Source organism: Lontra canadensis, unplaced genomic scaffold, assembly GCF_010015895.1.
Source record: "Lontra canadensis isolate GAN:19392208 unplaced genomic scaffold, GSC_riverotter_1.0 scaffold57, whole genome shotgun sequence".
Classification (NCBI taxonomy): domain Eukaryota; kingdom Metazoa; phylum Chordata; class Mammalia; order Carnivora; family Mustelidae; genus Lontra; species Lontra canadensis.
In genome coordinates this window covers 1722701-1744218 of record NW_022631051.1, presented here as the reverse complement: position 1 = coordinate 1744218, position 21518 = coordinate 1722701, and the positions used below count along the sequence as shown (strand labels likewise).

At 36.2% G+C, this 21518-nt stretch overlaps 1 pseudogene; it reads left to right on the top strand.

Annotated features, from left to right (window-relative positions):
- Positions 1 to 867: 867 nt before the first annotated feature.
- On the top strand, positions 868 to 10273 carry LOC116878307 (annotated as a pseudogene).
- The last annotated feature ends 11245 nt before the right edge of the window (positions 10274 to 21518 follow it).

The following is a 21518-nucleotide window of genomic DNA, read 5'->3' as shown; positions in this document are numbered from 1 at the left end:
AAAAAAAGAAAAATTAATTTTGTAGTGTTAATTTTATAGTGTGAAAAACAATGTCTCAGCTAGATGATCATGTTCAACATCAACAATGAAAAAAATCACATTGGTGTTATCTCCCCTTGGTATGATGGATTGAAAATACTTTCCTGTGTGATCTTCCTCCCCAAAACTCATAACTCCAGTCTAACCATGGGGAAAATACTGAATACTTAGGTACATTCTATAAAATTCATTTTTTTTAAGATTTTATTTATTTGACAGAGAGAGATCACAAGTAGGCAGAGAGGCAGGCAGAGAGAGAGGGGGAAGCAGCCTCCCTGCTGAGCAGAGAGCCCAGTGCAGGGCTCAATCCCAGGACCCTGAGATCATGACCTGAGCCGAAGGCAGAGGCTTTAACCCACTGAGCCACCCAGGTGCCCCACATTCTATAAAATTCTTGATCAGTACTCCTCAAAACACTCAATGTCATTAACATTAAGGGATGTCTGAGAAACTACCATAGTTAAGAGGAGCTAAGGAGACTTGACAAATAAATATGATATAATATCCTAGATGGTATCCTGAAACAGAAAAAAGGACAGTAGGTAAAAACTAAGGAAATCTGAATAAAGTATGGACGTCAGTTAATATTCCTCAATAGTGACATATGAATTGTAAGAAATGTAGGATACTACTATAACACATTAATAATAGAGGACACTGGGTAAGGAGCTTATAGAAACTGAACTATCTTCACAATTTTTCTGTGAATCTAAAACTATTAAAGTTAAAAAATATGGAGGTGATTTTCCCCCTATTTCAGAGAGTAAAAAGAGCTTCATGGGTGCCAGGCAGCAGCTGAGAAAGGTTTGGCAAGGAAGCAAAGCTGGGATGTTCCAGATCAAGAGCCTCCTGCCAAAGCTAGAACCTGAGGAGATGAAACAGAATATATGCAAGGCTGTGATCTCCTCCATACGGAACTTCCTCATTTGTGTGGTCCTGTTGTGAGTCACACCTTTTTATCTTGACGAAATTGGACAACAGGGGTGTCTGGGTGGCTCAGTCAGTTGAGTGCCTGCCTTAGGCTCAGATGGTCCTGGGATCAAGTCCCGCATAGGGCTGCCTGCTCGGCGGGAGCCTGCTTCTCCCTCTCCCTTGGCCTGCCGCTCTGCCTACTTGTACTCTCTATCTCTGTGTCAAATAAATAAATAAAATCTTAAAAAAAAGAAATTGGACAACATATGAAGATGGCATTACATGTGAATGCATGATATGAAGTACCCAGTTACAGTTTCCATTCCTATCTGCAAGTGAATAAGCCCAGAAAGATGTAAGAGAATCTGTGACTGAATGAACATAAAAAATCTACTTGTTAAGAACAGAGTCAGCTCTGGTAACTGATCCTTCATATTTAAAATTGAAAACTAGTTGGGAAGTAAAGACATTTTGTGGTGACAGTACCCTCATACACTTATGATAGTCAGCCTCTGTGAATGTTGATATAATTGTAAGTAATGTCAAACTCCATTTTCTGACAAATATTAATAATGTAGGAATTGTGTATGTAATTATGTCTTGTTAGTCATTTCCGGTTTTTTTTTAAGATTTTATTTATTTATTTGACAGACAGAGATCACAAGTAGGCAGAGAGGCAAACAGAGAGAGAGAGGAGGAAGCAGGCTCCCTGCCGAGCAGAGAGCCCAATGTGGGGCTCGATCCCAGGACTCTGGGATCATGACCCGAGCCGAAGGCAGAGGCTTAACCCACTGAGCCACCCAGGCGCTCCAGTCATTTCTGTTTTTGCCTTTTTACTTCTGTCTGGCGTATATATGTTGAAGAGTTCCTTATGATTAGTTATGTTTTACAGGGTCAGCACACAACCACCACAACATTTAAGCATAGGACCATTAGTCTAAATTACTAATTAAAGTACCAACTAAGAAAAAATTGGGGTCATATTTCTCTTAACCTACTTTTTGCTGTAGACCAACAACCACTGGTAAGACCTCTTTAATATTGTAATTATTACAAACTATTAAATTGAGTTCCTTTTGTTGTGGACTGGAGAATTTGCTAATCATAATAAAATGACGTTATTTTATTAAACAACACAACAACAACAACAACAACAACAACAATCACAAACCCCAGTGCTTCAGAGTTTAAATAACTTGTCCAAGGCCAGGCAATCAAAAAGTAAATGGTGAATTGGGGATCTAGACCTACATCTTTAAACTAAATGGCTTATTTTATCATCTCACATTACCTCTCATTTGCCTACAATCTATTTCAGCACAATTTATCCCACTGTCAAAATTTCTCTTCATATTTACTCTCAGGGCTTCCATTGTTTTCATGTACTCCAGTCTCTTCTGCTATGGAGAAACAACAGAAAACACATGACTCCATTTGTATTAGTTTGGGTTGTCTTCAAAGTGATCTTTAAGGCAAGAATGTTAAACTCATGAAGTTATTTGGGAAGTGATTCTGGGGAGCTCATGGGAGGAAGTGATAGAGACAGAAAAATGAAAATACATTGTCTGTAATGAACAAATTATTCTTTAGGCAATTGGAACTCAATTCTACTCAGGAGTTTTCTGACAGACCATAAGACATATATCTCAGAATTATCTCTGGAGACAGGAGAGCAGGCTGACATTTATCTACATGACTCTCATCTTCCCATGGCTTAAGATTATTCTGGAGGGATTAATACCCACATACCTGGATTTCAGTGTTATGGAGAAAGCCGTTATTCAGAGAAGAAGGGAGATGCTGGTTCTTGAAGTAGAATGTTATCAGCCTACCAGCACCTGAAGCAGATATGGGATGGGGTCTGTCATACACACTAAGGAATTTTTGATGTGTGACTCCTTACAGACATAGTTGCATTATAATGAGAAGGACAATTTTTTTATTATTCATTTATTTATTGAGAAGGACAATTTTTTGAAGAAGATTTTATTTGAGAGAGAGAGAGGATGAGCACAAAGGGAGGGAAAAGCAGACTCCCTGATGTGCAGAGAACCCAATGTGTAGCTTGATCCCAGAACCCTAAAATCATGACCTGAGCTGAAGGCAGCCACTCAACTGACTGAGCCATCCAGGTGCCTTGAGAAGGACAATTTTTTAATGTTAAGATGTATAGTGAGTCAGGTCATACCCACCATCTGTTTTTGTGAATAAAGTTTTATTGTAACACAGCTATGCCCAGTTGTTTCCATATTGTCTCTGTTTTTGCATTGGTTAAGTTAAGGACTTGTGGCAGAAACTACATGGCCCATGAAGACTAAAATACTTGCTATCTGGCTCTGAATTGATCAGCGTTGCTGAACTTAAATGGGAAGAATTTTAGACTGAGAAGCTCTCCCTCTGCTGTCTCCCTCAAACTATCTGCTGCCAGTGATGAAGATTTGCCCTTTTGTCAAGATATTTGCTGATCTATGGAATCATTTGGATCCTTAAGAATTGGTGCTCTCATATAGTTGATGGAAAGGCTCCTACTGCCAGTTTGGGCTGTTTCTTCTGCAATGATACTAGAGATCTCTTAAGGTCTTTTCCAGTTTAAACTCTGGTTTTGGGAAAATAAACTGTGCTGGCAATGCAAAAATGACAGCACAGTTTGGGGAGATTAGTTACCAGCATTTATGTACTTCTTCATGGTAAGCAGATGCTGCACTCTGTGGGGGGTAATATCACTCTTTTTCCAGGTTGGAGTGTCATTTGAGAGTTGAACAATCTGTTTTGCTCATAAGGAGAATTCAAAAGAACTTGTTAAAGATAATAGATCACAATTTATGGGCAATTCCTCCAGGTATCACCACAAAGAGACAATTTCTAACACTATCAGTTTTCATTATCTTCAATTTACTGGAAAGGCCAAAAGTACTGTGCAAATGTGTGAGAACATCATTTGGCAGGATGATACATTTATAGAAATGCTGAATTATTAAGGAACTCCCACAATATCAGCTAAATTCAGCCGAGTCCAATTGATGCATAGCAGATATATTAAACCCACATTTCCCAAATTAGGAACCATTTTGCCTCCTAAATTGTCAAGTCAAAAACAGAAAGTTCAAACATCAGCGACATTATGGCAAGTAGAACTAATGAAGGTTCTTCTGTGAAAAAATTCTCATTCTTTAGAAGGATGGTACAGGAATACAATCAGAATCAGGAAGATTAAGTAGAAAAAAACCCAAAGTTTCATATTCATGTAATGGGATTTGAATTTAGAAATTTTGGCTGAGCCATCAATATATATATAAAAATAAAATTTCAAATGAAGGTTTAGACCAAAATGTAAATTCTCAGAAATATTTAGGAATGTGTTCAATGATTCTTTGGCATTGCACTTATAGAAAGTTTATAAAAAGATAGGCTAGTTTAATATAGGCAAAAGAGTGATGAAGATTTAAAAGGAAGGTGATCTAATGTATCATTCAAAGACACTGTTTCCTCTTTTTCTGTCCAGATGATCAATCCATTGATGTAAGTGGAATGTTAAAGTCCCCTACTGTTATTGTATTACTGTCAATTTCTCCCTTTATGTCTGTTAATATTTGCTTTTTAGATGCTTCTATGTTGGATATGTAGATATTTGTAATTGTTATTTCATCTTGTTGGATTATTATGTTACACCCTACTATGTCTCTTGTTATAGTCTTTGCTTTAAAGACTATTTTTTTCTGATAAAGTATCGCTACCCTGACTTGTTTTGCTTTGTTTCACTTCTATTTGCCTGGAGTATCTTTTTCCATCCATTCACTTTCAGTCTTTATATGTCTTTAGTTTGAGATGAATCTCTTGTAGGCAGCATATAGATGGGTCTTGCTTTTTTATCTATTCATTCACCTTTTGTCTTTTGATTGAGCATTTAGACCATTTACTTTTAAAGTAATTATTGATAGGTATGTACTTACTGCTATTTTGTTAATTGTTTTATGGTTATTTTTGTAGTTCTCTGCAACGTTTTCTTTTGCTCTCTTCCCTTTTGATTGATGATTTTCCTTAGTGTTCTTATGTTTGGATTCCTTTATTTTTTTTTTTCTTTTGGTGTATCTATTGCATATTTTTGGTTTGTGGTTATCATGAGGTTCATATATAACATCCTAAGTATATAGTACTCCATTAGGTTGATGGCCACTTAATTTTAAACACATTCTTTTATTCCCTTACCCCACATTTTATGTATGATATCATATTTTCATATTTTTATTTTGTGAATCCTTTAACTAGTTTTTAAGGTAAAATTGGTTTTACTGCTTTTCTACTTTAACCTTCACACTACCATTATTGTTGATCTTTATTATATATTTGCTTTAACAGTGGAACTTTTTCCTTTCTATTTTCTTCTAGTTCTGACCTGTTCTTTTCCACTTAAGGAAGTTCCTTTAACATTTTTTGTTAAGGTTGGTTTATTGGTGAAGAGCCCCTTTAACTTTTGTTTGCCTGGGAAACTTTCTATCTCTTCTTCAATTCTGAATGATAACCTTGCTGGGTAGAGTGTTCTTGGTTGTAGGTTTTTATTTTTTAGCCCTTTGACTGTGTTATTGATGCTCTCTTTTGGCCTGCAAAGTTTCTGCTGAAAAATCAACTGATAGCCTTATGCCATTTCCTTTGTGTGTAACTAGTTGTTTTACTCTTGCTGCTTTTAATATTATCTCCTTATGTTTTAACTTTTGCCATTTTAATTATTATGTGTCTTGGTGTGGACCTCTTTGGGTTCATCTTGTTTGGGGTTCTCTGTGATTCTTGGGCCTGGGTGTCTGTTTCCCTCCTCAGGTAGGAAGTTTTCAGCTATTATTTCCTTCAAATTAGTTTCTGCCACTTTCTCTCTCTTTTATCCTTCTAGGATCCCTATAATGTAAATGTAAGTATGCTCGATGTTGTCTCAGAGATCTCAAAACCTACCCCCATTACATTTTTTTTTATTTTACTATTCAGCTTGAGTCCTTTCTACCACCCTGTCTTCCACATTGCTGTTCTTCTGCATCCTCTAATTTGCTGTTGCTTTCTTCCAGTATATTTTTCATTTCAGTTATGTATTCTTCAACTCTGATTGGTTCTTTTTATAAACTTTTTGTCTCTTGGTTGAAGTTTTCATTGAGTTTATGCACTCTTTCTAGTCTGGTGAGCATCTTTACCATTAATAAATTAGTAATGACCATTATTCAAACTCCTTATTACGTGGATTGCTAATCTATTTCATTGAGTTCTTTTTCTAAAGTTTTGTCTTTTTATTTGTCTCCTCATTTTGTTTGATTTTCTGTTTGTTTTTATGAATTAGGTGAAAGAACTACCTCTCCCAATCTTGAAGGAGTGGCCTTGTATAGGAATGTTCCCTGCATAGACTTGTGTATCTTAGGTTGACTGGCTAGAGTTCTAGTGGGCATGTGCTGGAGGTCTCAGGGTACTCAGCATCAAGGCTATTCTGGTGGAATGACTGGAGATGAAGTAATTGCAGACCAGGAACTCCCATGTTGCTCCATGCTGGACTGGCCTTGGTGGGACAGCTGGAGCTGAAATGGGCACAGGTGAAAATAGCAGTCTTGTGGGGACAGATGGAGCTCAGGTGTGCTGGGGTCCAGGACTCCCCAAGCCAGCAAGCCAGGTGGAGTGCTCAGATTCTACTCCCATCTGTGCTGTTAGGTGGAAGGGAAACATAAATAATGGTACTCATCTGCAGTTCCAACCCTGGAAAGAATTCCAGCAGATTCCCCATTATTTGGTGAATGCTCTAGGGCTAACTAAGGGGTTTCCTTCACTTATAGTTGTCTTTAAACTGCTACTTTTTGGGGGGTGGAGAGCAAAACAAATCATAGGAAACCTAAAGACAGAGAACAAACTGGGGTGATGAAGAGGGGGTGGATGGGTTGGGCTAGATGGGTGATAGGTATTAAGGAAAGCACTTGATTTGAGGAGGAATGGGTGTTGTATATAAGTGATGAATCACTGAATTCTATTTCTGAAACCAATTTTGCAGTGTTTTGCTAACTAAATGGAATTTAAGTAAAAATTAGAGGAAAAGAATCTGCTTTCCTTTTTCTGTGCCCCAAGTTGGGTGAATCTGCACATGGACCCCTCAGTGATATCCTTCCCTACTGCAGTCTGTAGCATAGGGATGGGGTTCTTGTTATTGGACTGTCTCCATCTCTCATGTTGTTTTCTTTGTGGTCCTTTTATCTTTTGTTGTGCAGAAGTTATTCAGTCAGCCCTCAGTTCTTCTTCAGGAGGAACTACTCTGCATGTAGGTGTAGATTTGTGGGAGAAGATGAGTTTAGCGTCTTCCTACGCCATTTTTGGACCCTCCTCTTAAAATCTTTATTTAAGAAGTTTACATAATTGATTAAAGGATTTTTTCTTTTTCAAAAAAGATTTGGTTTAGAGAGCATGCACACATGAGTTGGGGGAGGAGCAGAGAGAGAGGGAGAAAATCTCAAGCAGACTCCCCAATGAGTGAGTAGCACATGTGGGATTTGATTGCACAACCTGAGATCATCACCTGAGCTGAAATCAAGAGTACAACACAACCAACTGAGCCACCCAGGCGCCCCAAGACTTTTTCTTTAATATAAACACTTAACACTATAAATTTCCCTTTAAGCTTGCTTTTGCTACATTTCACAAGTTTTGTTACGGTGTGTTTTCTTTTTCATTCAATTCAAAATATTTTCTAATTTCCATTTTGACTTCTGTTGCTTTGACATAGTTATTTAAAACTATGTTGCTTAATTTCCAAATATTAGGGAAATTTTCAGATATCTTTTTCTTTTTTTTTTTTTAATTTCTTTTCAGCATAACAGAATTCATTGTTTTTGCACCACATCCAGTGCTCCATGCAATGCGTGCCCTCCATAATACCCACCACCTGGCTCCCCCGACCTCCCACCCCCTGCCCCTTCAAAACCCTCGGGTTGTTTTTCAGAGTCCATAGTCTCTCATGGTTCATCTCCCCTTCCAATTTCCCTCAACTCCCTTCTCCTCTCCATCTCCCCATGTCCTCCATGCTATTTGTTATGCTCCACAAATAAATGAAACCATATGATAATTGACTCTCTCTGCTTGACTTATTTCACTCAGCATAATCTCTTCCAGTCCCGTCCATGTTGCTACAAAAGTTGGGTACTATCCTTTCTGATGGAGGCATAATACTCCATAGTGTATATGGACCACATCTTCCTTATCCATTCGTCCGTTGAAGGGCATCTTGGTTCTTTCCACAGTTTGGCGACCGTGGCCATTGCTGCTATAAACATTGGGGTACAGATGGCCCTTCTTTTTACTACATCTGTATCTTTGGGGTAAATACCCAGTAGTGCAATTGCAGGGTCATAGGGAAGATCTATTTTTAATTTCTTAAGGAATCTCCACACTGTTCTCCAAAGTGGCTGCACCAACTTGCATTCCCACCAACAGTGTAAGAGGGTTCCTCTTTCTCCACATCCTCTCCAACACACGTTGTTTCCTGTCTTGTTAATTTTGGCCATTCTAACTGGTGTAAGGTGGTATCTCAATGTGGTTTTAATTTGAATCTCCCTGATGGCTAGTGATGATGAACATTTTTTCATGTGTCTGATAGCCATTTGTATGTCTTCATTGGAGAAGTGTCTGTTCATATCTTCTGCCCATTTTTTGATATGATTATCTGTTTTGACACTGATTTCTAGTTTGATTCCACATAATCTAGAGAACACAATCTGATTTTGATTATTTTAAATTTCTTTGTTTTTCAATTATTTTAAATTTCTTGATGCTTGGTTTATAGTCCTGGCTATAGTCTATATTTACAAACACTTTTGTGCACCTGAAAATAATTTGCATTCTGTCATTTTTGGGAGGAGCAGTCTAAAAATATCAGGCTAAGTTGGTTAATAGTGTTGTTCACATCTTCCATATCCTTACCTATTGTCTATGTGTTCTATTGTTTACCCAAGGGATTGTTGAATCATCAATTGTAATTGTGGATTTGTCTATTTTCTAGATCTTCCAAATTATTTTTCATGTATTGTTATACTCTGTTGTTAGGTGCCTACAGATTATTAGGATGGTTATTTATTCTTGATGAATTGACTTCTTATCATTATGTAATGTTTTCTTTTCTTTGTAATGTCCTTTTTATCCCTTGGAGTATTTCTTCTTCTGAAGTCTACTTTTTCTCATATTAATATACCCACTCCTGCTTTCTTTTATTTAGTGTTTACATGATGTATATTTTTTTGTTATTTTACTTTTAGCCCATGTTTATATACTTACAAATGGATTTATTGTAGATAGCATGTAATTGGGTCTTAAGTCTTTATTCAGTATGATCATTTCTTTCTTTTTATTGGTATGTTTCCACCATTTACAATTAATGATATGGATGGATTTAAATCTATCATCTTGCTAGTTGCTTTTGATTGAGTGCTGGCCAATGTGTATAGTGTAATAGATACTGAGGGTATTTATGTCTAATATTGGGTCTGCTTTTTCTGCTGGCTGTTTGTGTCAGGAATTTTGCTGGCTTTGGATTTTGTCGTGCTGTTATTACTTTAAGTGTACCATCAGCTTCAAATTCCTTTTGTGTCACTTTGTACTTAGGTGGGGACTGTGATGCTAGATTTTTTTTTCCCTTATTTCTGCCCCATTCTCAGATCTCTGTGTACCTGCACTGTGGAGAGGGTTTTGTTCTTCACCCTCAAAAGTCACACTCATTATTTCTGCAATATCCCATGGTTACACAGATGACCTTTATTCAGTGTGTCAGGGGAGTTCATAAGAGCAGGCATGCCAGGTGGCAAGAATAATTGGGAATCATTTTGGAGGCTGCCTACCATAAGGAAGATTTTAAAATTTAATAGAAGGGAAATTTGGGGGGATAGGGGAGATTTTTGACCATTTATATTTCCATTTTAACACCAGTTAATACTTCATTATTTTCTAAAATGAAAACTTTAATCAATATATAAGAATATCTTTTGGAATTGCAAGTCTTGAAAATCACCAGAACAACTTCATACTTCCAACTTACTGTTATTATTGCTTTAATTCCTCCTTGTTTGCTAAGCTTTTAAGAAGATGAATGGAAAATGGTGTGAAAGTATTAGTACTTTCTTTTCCTTTTTGTTTGTACACTGATGGCTTTTTTCACAGTTATTCCCACAACACATCTTTGGTTGCTTCAAGCATTTATACTTCTTAATAGAGAGTATTACTCTCTACTTCATAGAGAGTATTACTCTTACAGTTATTGAGCTCTTTTCTGTATTTCAGCATGGTGCTAGAGGACCCAAGTGGATTTACTGCCAATTAAACTCTAGGGTTCCTTCTCAGTCCCAGACTATCCTTTACACCATCTTCTTCTTCTTTTTTTTTTTTTTTCCTGGAACAATATTGGGCTCTGTCTTCTTTCTGTGTTAAATATGTCATTTCCCATATTATTTACCGAAGTTCCTCTTCTCCCAAGGTTTGTTTTCTACTTCTTTTGTCTTAATATAAGAAATTTGTGTCTACTTGGGTTTTTTTTTCAAAATCTAATTATTAAAGAAAAATATATTGCTGTCATCAACAATTAAAGGTAAGTCAGGAAGGTTCTAGTAATTTTAGAAAGTCATGAAACCATAATCCCCAACTTTTTAAAAATAAGTGTTAGAGGTAACTGTCACTTGTCATTAAAGGTCAATCAAATATAATTTTGCATTTCATAGTGAGATGCTGGTGGATTCCAAGGTCTGGGTACTCTCTGCTGAGAGTTAATCTTGTGGGGGAGGTTGGCATGCCTGCTCTACCTCTTTCAGATCAGTCCTTGTAGTATATCTGGATAAAGATGGCGCTTCAATTTTCCCTGGCTTCTGTGGCTGTGCAGTTATTCATTCCTTTTACATTTAGTGCCTTTTTTTTGGCCTAGGGTATCTAGGCTTTCTAGGAGAAAGCCAAAAGCCAGGACATAGACAAATTCATACTGTTTACATGCAATCCTGCAAAGGCATTTTGGTAATAGTTTTCAAAAACTCTAACCATATATTTACTTATTCATTCTTTATTCACACATTTATTCCTCAAACATTTAATAAGCATGTATTATGTGTCAAGAACCATCCCATATGCAAGAAGACCTGGGTAATCAATCAGTGGTTCAAAAGGGAAAAAAAGACATGGCACTGCTTGAGAAATGATTACACTGTTTTTTTAGAAACCCCTCCCTTCCTTCCTTCCTTCCTTCCTTCCTTCCTTCCTTCCTTCCTTCCTTCCTTCCTTCCTTTCTTCTTTCTCCTCTCTCATTCTCCCTCCCTGTCTGCCTGACCCTCTGTTTTTATTTCTTTTACATGTGCGTAGACCCAATAAACTATTATACAGTGGAGCTTAACCTGGAGTATTTCTTAATAAAAATGAAAGTCAGTCTATGATTTACAAGAAGAGTTCTCAAACTGAGTGGGTAGAATTTGATATAGACTTCCTGGAAGTGGTTACAAATCTGGTCTGGGCTTTCCAGGAAATAATGAAAACACGGAAAGCAATATTTTAGATCCTTATTAGAAAAATCCGCTCTATCTTAGATAACAAAATGGAAACACTTTCAGACCTTTTAAAGCAAAGATGAACAGAACCACAAAGGGTTGGAAGGAAACGAACCTTGGTAATAGGCTAGCTTGGTCCTCTTGCTTTATAGAGGATGCTGCTGAAACCAGGAGAGACTAAAATCTCTAGTTATAGTGGAGTTCAGATTATAAATCAGCTCTGTCAGTTGTTCAGTCCAATGTACTTCTGCTCAGGCATCTTTGTGGCTGCTCTTTGGAACAGTTGAGAGATTAAATCCAATACTATAAAAAACCTATTGTCCATGTATGACAGGAATTAGGGAAGCTACAGAGGAAGGAAGGTGTATTCCTTGTCATCACAGAGTTTATAGTCTGGTTGGTAAGACAGACATATTTGCCTAATTATGTGATACACAGAAAGAGGTAAATGTCATTAGTGAGGGTGTGAAGGAAGTGAGAGATGAATTCTTTCCATGTGGGTTCCAGAAACAATTTTTCAGATTAGATTACATTTGAGTTGCAAACTAAACAATCTCCAAAATGTACTTGCATTGTGCTTAGTTTCTTCCAGAAAAAATGACGTGGTAAGGACTTTGCAGTTCCTCTGCAATTTGGCTAGCTCAGCTGAGAATGCTCTCAAATGGTCCTCAGGGGCACGTGGCCATTAATGAGCTTAGAGACCTGAGCCAAGTTGTTACAACAGTTGCTTCACACTGTCATCCACAAAATAATTAGAAACTCTTCTTTGCTCTTTCTGGCATGGCCAGGTCTTATTAATCAAAGTATGTTGATTTTCTCTAAGGGCTATGAAATGGGATGGGAGGAAACTATCATACGCAATAATACTTTTTGTACATTTAGAACTAAAGCTAGCTTCCTTCCTTTCTTTCTTTCCAAAATGTGAAATATTTCATAGTAAGGCACATCAGAAGTAATGACTAATTCTCTGTTTAATAGACCTTGTAGTGATACATATGCTTTATCTATATGTTTTTTTGTGTGTGACATTTTGTTTGGTTAATAACTGTGATGTAAAATCATTGTGATTGGTCACTATAGTCAACCTTATTGAACTCAGTTTTTTTTTTTTTAACTATTATAGTACAGAAGTTGGGGGTCTGATTGTTGGGGGCATTGATCTTGAGGGGTCAATGGACTTGACTCCCCTGCCTTGAATTAGTTTATATTTAACCTAATTAATGCTTCCCATCTATAATGAACTAATACTACTTGTCTGGGTTTTGGTAAACCCATAAGGCACTTATTTTCTTCTTCACTGTTAGTAAATATAAACAACATCTTATTTAGGTAACATGTTAAATATTTTGACTGTTTTTTATACTTGTATTCAAACACAGCTTCTGTTCCAGATTTTGCCTACTGCTCCCATGTGTTGGCAGTTGTGTGAAGCATATGGGATAAAAATAATGGTAATAAATAGTAAATGAGCATGTGGTTCTCACTATTCGAGTGACCCAAATGACATGATGAAATGTGTGGGAACATCTGCTGACCCTCCCCTCATCACACACCCACTCTGTTTTCTTCTGCTTCTTCCAGCAACCTGAACAGCCATTCTGGGTAACACTTGGCCAAAGCAGATTTCTTTTGTGCAGGGGAAGGTTACTCAATTATAGGAAAACCATCCATCTCATCACATCACAATGGTGATGTGAGCTACATATTTATTACTTAACATTTTAAAAAGACTCCTTAGAAACATAATAAAAAATAGGTGAAATTAATTTCAATAATGTATTTTACCCAGTATATCAAAAAATGTGGTCATGAGAATATATAAAATTGTTATATGATTTTAATTATTAGTGAGATAGTTTATATTCTTTTTTCCTAAGGCTTTGAAATTGATGTGTGTTTTACATGTATAACAAATTTCAGTTTAGACTAGCCACTTTTCAAGTGCTGTTGCTCAGAGTCTGAGAAGTGTGGGAAATTCCTAGGGCTTGAGTGAGGGTCCTAATGTCAAGATGAAGGACCAGGGGAGATGGAAGTAGATGGTAGTTAGGGTCTTGTTTGTTTTCTGATTTCACCTTTATACAGTTAATTTAGCCAAACTGACCATGGCTATGTCTAGTTACTTACCTACTTCTTTGCCTTTCCAGTTTTGAATTCTGTCCATCTGTCTTTGGGAAAGTCATTGGCACTGGAATTTGATTGATTTGAGTCAAAGTACTTACAAATGTTGTGATCTCAGTCAAGTTACTTAATCTTTGCTCTGCATCAGTTTTCTTGCCGGTAAAACAGTGCTGATGATAAATACTACTTCTCCTGAGAGTTGAGGGCTAGATGTAATAAATGAAAGGTATATAGCATGCCTGGTACATAATAGATGTTCAGTTAATAAGAGTTATTATATTTGGAATAAGAAAGTTATAAGTAAGTTTTTGTACTGGTAGTGTTTGGTAGGGGGCAGACTGGGCTTTGAGTGTGGTATCCTCAGGCAGGTTATTATAAATAAAGCCTATCTGAAGAAAGCCTTATACTTGGGAAGAGGTTATTGATTTTATCAGACAAAATTTCCTTTTCATAGTGTTTTATGGCACTATTGTTGACTCCTCCTGAAATAAAATCCATAGGTGATATAGCTTACACACATATGAAATACTCTTAAAATTAATATATTTTAATGCTGTGTAAAGGGAAAATCCAAGGAAAGATATTCATAATGAAATGCATATTTAATATGCAATGCAAAGGCATACCACTCCAAAAAGCATAGTAAAGTAGCCACATGATGATATTCCCCACACATAGAATCATTATGAATGGTACAACTCCAAGGTGAGATTGATAGAGTTGATTGAAATACCAGAAGTGAAACAGTTAATAGGGACATGATTTTACAAAATAATGAATACCTCTCAGCAGAGTTTCCAATAAATCAAGGTTAACATTTTTCCTTATTCTACTTTGCAGTTGTATCCCTGCATAATCCAGTTTATATTGAAATTGTGCAAAAAATCCTCAGAAAGTTACAAAGAGATTTTTCACTTGTAATAATTGTTCTGAAGAATGTTCAAAAGTAGTGCAGGACATGAGACAATTTTTCATCGTGCTAGAGCATTCTTAATACTGTAGGTCATGGAGAATTTTTACCGCTCCCCGCTATCTGCCCACTAAGTGCCACTGCATCCTCTGACTTTTGCAATAATCAAAAGCACTCTTACACATTTCCAAAATGTCCATTATGAGGTGATACCACCCCCACTGAAAACTGCTACTCTTTAAGGAGGAAGTTTTACTACCTCCTATTTTCAGAAAGGTCTCCCTGGTGTTGGGACATGCCTGAGGAAAGCAGCACTTACTCATGCTCTATTTTTAAAATTTTTTAACTAACATACAATATATTATTTGTTTCAGGGGTACAGATCTGTGATTCATCAGTCTTACATAATTCACAGTACTCACCATAGCACATACCTTCCTCAGTGTCCATCATCCAGCCACCCCATCCATTCCCCGCACCTCCCCTCCAGCAACCCTCAGTTTGTTTTCTGAGATTAAGAGTCTCTTATGGTTTGTCTTCCTCTCTGGTTTTCTCCCATTTCATTTTTTCCTCTCTCCCCCCATGATCCTCTGCCTTTTTTTCTCAAACTCCACATATCAGCAAAATCATATGATGACTGTCATGCTTTAGAACTGTACCAGGCACTGTAGGCATCCAACTGGTTGCACTAAACTGAACAACAACCCCTTTTCTTGGATATACTGAGAGAGATGAAGTGTTTCTGCTCAGGTCAAACCTCAGTATTATTTCAAGGAGAGTCAAAGTCCCTGATCTGAGGTGTCCAGATAAATTAAAATCTCCCTTTAGGCTCACACAGACTTTCAACTCCAGCATGAAAGGTGGTGGTCATCAACAATGGAGAGGCTGTCACAGGTGCTAGACTGATTTAGAGAAGCACCATTGTTCGTGGAGTAGATCTACCCACTGGAACAACATCTAATAAACTTTGTCAATATGAAAAATTGGAAAAACTCTGTTGCAAAAGCAGCATAAAATCAGTTCTGGAATTTCAACTAGAGAACTATGCCTAGGCTGGTGGATTAGAATAAAGGGATATAAAAGGGGACACGTGCAGTCAGGTGTTTCTTTCCTTTGTTACATCTAAAAATAACATTGCCTTAAGCTCCTGGGGTTCTGATGAAGGTCACTTCTCAGGTTCAGAGAAAACAGCCAATTTAGAAGTTATCTATTTGAGTTATAATCTCTGACATAATCCTTTCAGTTTACTCAGAAGTCTGGTCCACTAAGGAGAGTGAATATAGGTTAAGTTGAGGCAAGTTCATAGTGACACTGCTGAGTTTTTCAGAAGAGGAAGGAATGTTAAATACAATTGGCCTGATCAGCCACATTAGGCAAATCCTATTGCTGTGCTTCAGAATTAATTACAGGAGCAGAAAAGTTATTAGCTGCTATAGTAACCAAGAGAGACCATGGTTAGAATGAACATGCTAAAGGATTGTATAAAGGAAGATCAAAGAAAATCCATCAGAAATGCAATAGCATTGAGATTGAACATTAGGTTTAGAGGTCAATAGAAACCTGAATTGTCTGGTACTTTTCTATACAGATTGTGTGGGCTAGACTGCAAACACATTGACTAGCATTAAGAGAGACTGTGGGCTATAAGAGAGATCGGCAGGTCAGTAAACAGAAGGAATATCAAAGGGGATATTTAGGTACCTGTGTTCTCATTTGTTAAAAAAGAATGCTGATTCCCTTCAGTTTGGTGAGAGGTAATTATGGGAAAAATTATTTTTAAATGCCTGGTCATCACAGTTTTCTTATATTGAAATTTTATTTGCTACTTAAGATCATTTTCTCAATTTTATTTTCAAATCTGTATGGTTTATTTAGGGCAGGGGTTTTTAAGCAGGGTTGTACATGAGACAAATTTGGGAAGATTTTTAAAATATAGATTCCTGGTATCAAGCCTAGACCCCTGAACCAGAAACTTTAAGAAGAGAGGCCTGGAAGTCTGTATTTTAAGTGGTATAATGTGACATTGGCTTTGGAAAACATGATCTTAGATGATGGTCCTTCTAGACACTACCACATTTTTTTTTTTCCCCACATGGAAGGCTGTTGTTCAACTCTTGCCGTCTTGGGTACATTTTCAAATGAAGGAAATTTTAAAAGCCAGGGTAATTTCTTTGGGAGGGAAAAAAAAAGAAGGTATGACATTCTCCTGCCTAGAATTTTCCAGTGACTTATCTTAGCACATAGAATAAAATCCAAGTCCTAAATGTTCTGAGGCCCGGGGTTCCTTCTCCAGTGTCTTATCAGTCTTGCTTTTCACTGACTGACTTTTTTTCCTATTCCTTGGTCATGCCAATTTTGTTCGTCCTGCTTGTTTCTTTCTATGTAGACCACCGTTCTCTGAGATCCTTGCGTGGCTGAATCCTTATTTGGATCTCAGCTCAAATGTCAGTTTCTCAGAAAGACCTTATCTAACCAGTTTATACTCTTCACTCACTAGTATATCACTTAATTTTATTTTCTTCATAGCCTTTATTACCTGAAATTATTTATTTGAAAATTGTATAGCTCTTTAAGTTAGAATGTTAAATATTACATTGCTTCTGAGCCGAGAGCTCTTTAATAACGGTGTGAACATGTTGAGTGTGTATTTAAAGATTAGATAAAAGAAAACAGTTCATAAAATGTTACACAAACAAGAACAGCAAGTTTTAACCTTGAAAGGAAAGCTGCTTAAGAGTCTTGACATCCAACAGTCTACTGTCCAAAGGTCCACTTTGGAAAAATCCAACCTGTACTTTGTGTTAGAGGCACTAATGTTTTAGTGGGTTAGAGAAGGCGTAATTAAATAAATTGACTCTGATAGTGCCTTGCCTCTTTAAGGAATAACAGCAAAGTTAAGATTTGGAGGTTACTTTCTTCTTAATAATTCTCATGCTAAATAAAGAGTGATCACTTGAATAGTTGGAATTCCATTATGAACAGAATAGAGCAAGAAGAGCTTGAAAATAGGGAGAAATGGTGTGTGTGTGTGACAAAAAACAACGAAACAAAGAAAAACAAGAGATTTCCAGACTTCTGTAATTCTTTGGCCACAGATTCTGAGTTAGAAGAATAATGTGACAAGTAAATTAAACCTTTGGCCAATCCCATTAACTAGTGCTATAAGTGCCGAGAAACAACTTAGAGAATTTTGTCACCTAGAAATTACAATGTTGTTAATAATGATAATAAATGGATGTCACTTTTCAAATTTCAAGGGCCTAAAAAATTCTCCAGACTGATAGCTCTTTAAGCCACACAAAAATAAGATACTAGTACTTTTCTTCAAGAAAAAATTAGTACATTAACCCCAATTATGTATACCAAATACCTTAAACGTTTCCAAACAAATGCTGGTGAAGTTAAAATCAAATCTTTAAATTTTTATACCAGTCAGCACCAACTAACAGTATGTAAAATATGAACAAATTTTAAGTCTCTGTTATCAATTAAATTGAGTTTAAGAATTTGAAACTATGGAAGTATTAATTAGCTGTACTGTCACTCTAAGGTTGTGCCTGTTTTCTCATTAACCATCTAATGTCTTGATTTCTAAGGCCAATATTTGACATGAGGCTAAACAGGTCATGTAGCAGAACTATTTTAGTGTGGATAATTATTATTTTATTCATCATCTAGTTGAGAAAACTTCAGAGAAAATTTTAATTTCAATTTTTTAGTTTTAGGTTTTTATTCTGCAGTAGTGAAGTGTGTGTGTGTGTGTGTGTGTGTGTGTGTAGATGGAAACTAGTTTAGTGTTAAAATACATAAATTAAAATAGAGTTCTCATTCCTGACTCCTTTACCTTACAAGACCTGCACTTCACCACTGTCTTGAAATTAACAACCAAAATGTCTGAATCAGCTCTTGTTCTCTACTCTCAAGGTTGCCTCCTCTACTCCAAGTACATCATCATTTTGAATTAAAAACTTTGTGTCTTCTGGGTATTTACTTTAACCATAAAAAGGCTCTTTTATATTTAATGTACTGTGGTATATACAAGAGAGCCACAGAATTATTATATTGATTTAAAGAAAGATTGCAGTGGCAAACCTCCTAACATTTCATAACCCAAAGTATTATTATCTGCTTTGTAGATGATACCTTTAGTTTTCACTAAGCTGCCATTAGCAGTATTATAATAGATAAATTAGTAGCTTAGACATCACTGGGGGCTTTCTAGAAGAGGCCTGAACCAAGAGGCAAATTTCTCTCAAATTTTGTATTTTTTCATGAAAATTAATGTGACTTTTAAATCATAGTCCATAATAATTTTGTTTTAAGGAAGAAAATTATATTTTAATTGGCCATCAAATAAGTTGATACTCTAAAATATATACCATATTTACTCTGTATTCTTAAACTCCCTTGAAAGATAGGAATTAAAACATACATAGTTGTGTAGTTGGAAGAACATTGGCTTACATACATACATTATATACATTAGTGGCCTTACATACATTAGTGGGCTAAGGGCTGGTACAAGACACGTTCTGATCAGCAATGAGCCACAAAGAAAGCCATTCATGTTACATGCTCTTGTTACTTTCCCAGACTATCCATACTATCTATTTATTGGAGAATCTGGGCAGCAACAACTGTTAATGCACCTTGGAAGTAAAGTAGAACATTAAATTTGTTTGCCCTGTGGATTTCCTCAGCCTTTATCCATGCAAATTCATCATATTTGCCATCACTGAACTCTAATAAGATCCAGGGTTTCACCCTAAATCTTGCCTACCAGGTAGAACTGGATGGGAAAGAATATGTTTCAAAAAAAGATACTAGATTTCCTATAATGTCATGGACTGCTTGAGTACCTAGTCTTTTGAGAAGAGTCTGACCATAGAGGAACTGTCATGAGAATACCACCCAACACATTGGAATTCTTGAAATAGTATTCAAATTATCCACCAGAAAAATCAGGAAAACTTGCTTTTCCATCTCTAGGGAGTCTGGGAAAGATGTTTTTCCATTTAACCCTGTTTAATATTTGGGTTTTAATGTGTATTTTTTGCTTTAAATATTGGAGAGATTATAAATAGTCTCTTACATGTGAATTATACAGCTTATAGTTACAATGTGGAAGAAATAGAAGATTTGTTTTCTCAGATATTGACAGATATTTCCAGAAACTTAAAAAATACTATTGTTTAAAATTTACTGAGCCAAGTATTTTACATTCGTTTTCTTATTTGATTTGATCAGTTACAACAACTCCATGAGTTGACACTTTTATTATCTCTGTTTTACATACGTGAAAATGGTGTCTGAAGAGGACATACAGTGAGTCATTAAATCTTTATTAAGGGTACAATTAGTCTTTATCAAGACTAATCTCACTGTATATTGGCTTACAACTAATACTCATTGGTCTATACTTCCATTTAATTACTTGAGAGTTTAGAGTTAAGAACATAAACTCTGGAGCCTCCAGACCACTTATTTGAATCCCAGCTGTAGTACTTAATAACCCTGTGAACTTGGGTAATATACTTAACTGAATTTCTGTTTCCTTATCTGAAAATGAGGAGTACTTGCCTCAAAAATTTGTTGTTATTATTAAGGGATATAGTGCTTCACTAATTCATCCTGTGATACTATTTTATAAGTCATACCAGCCAGGAGACTGAAAATTGATTCACAAAATAGTACACAAGGTTTTTTGCATGTATGACCAATATATTCATAGTTTAGCTTGTTGTGAGCAACTCTGAAGATCTGTAATGATGTGTAATATTCCTGAGATAGAAGTCTTAGGTATAGAAAGGCTAGTGTGCAGGAGTGTTTAAGTACTCACCTTTCAACTCAGCTTTATTGTTCCTTCTTACACCATGTTGGCAACAGCTAATGCAAAGTGATAAAACAGTAATGACAAAATTCTCTGGACTGTATGTTTGTGTGTGAAAATGGCTCTAAAATATGGATGATTGCAGTAAAGAGAACATACCTAAGTCTAAAAACTAAATGGATTTTAGCTAGAAAATAGGACCATCAATTAAATTAAGTCATGGCACATCAGAGTGAGTGCCAATCAATTTCTTTTTTTTTAATAAATCTACCAACTGTCTTTAGAGAATCAAGACCAGATAACTCATGAAATTGTTTCAGTAGTTGCTCAAATCACATTTATTGTAATCTCTTCATGAATTTAGTTTTTGTAAGAGGTAGAGTCTGAGCAAGAAGAAGATTGTACATTTGAATAATTGAAGGGTGAGAAAGAAAAAAAATATTTGCAAAGGTGAAGACAAATTTACAAGAAACAAGCAAGCAATGGTTTGGGACCCCAGGGCAAGAAAAAGTGGGGACTATTACTGCTCATAGATCCAAATGCCAAGGGATAGGAGTGGGTACTTGAACCTGAAGATGGTGGTGGCTAACCTACAGGGCAGCAGCCTTCAGAGAAGAGGTGTGGCCAACCCATGGCAACTTAAAAGAGATGAGCCAGGAAAATATCTATCCTACCATCTGGTTTCCTGATAAGACCTGTTATTGGTTGAGCCTTAATTGAAGCCAAAGAGTAAGGACAACTCCTGATGGACTCAATAACCACACTTTGTGGTACAAAGTAGGCTGGAGTTTGTAGATTAGATTTGGAGGAACTGATGGAAAATATTTAACAAGATTTGAGGTTTCTTTAAATATTTGGACCATTTATTCAATCAACAAATGTGCACATGTGCTGATATTACTCTGGTAACTAGGAGTATAGCAGTGAATAAAAGACAAAAATTCCTACCCCCATGGAACTTGACTTCTGTGTTTATATCTAGTTGCATTTTATCATTTTATAGAAGTAAACTATATGCTCAAATTATTTGTGAACTTGCATATTCACAAAGATTTCTGAATGAATACTTCTTGAAAATTTAGGAGCCTTATGTATTATTCAGATCTTTCTCTAAATTTCTATCAAATTGTTTTGATAGTCTTATTTTTTTCTATAAACTAGTCTTTTTCCTTAGGTTGAGTTC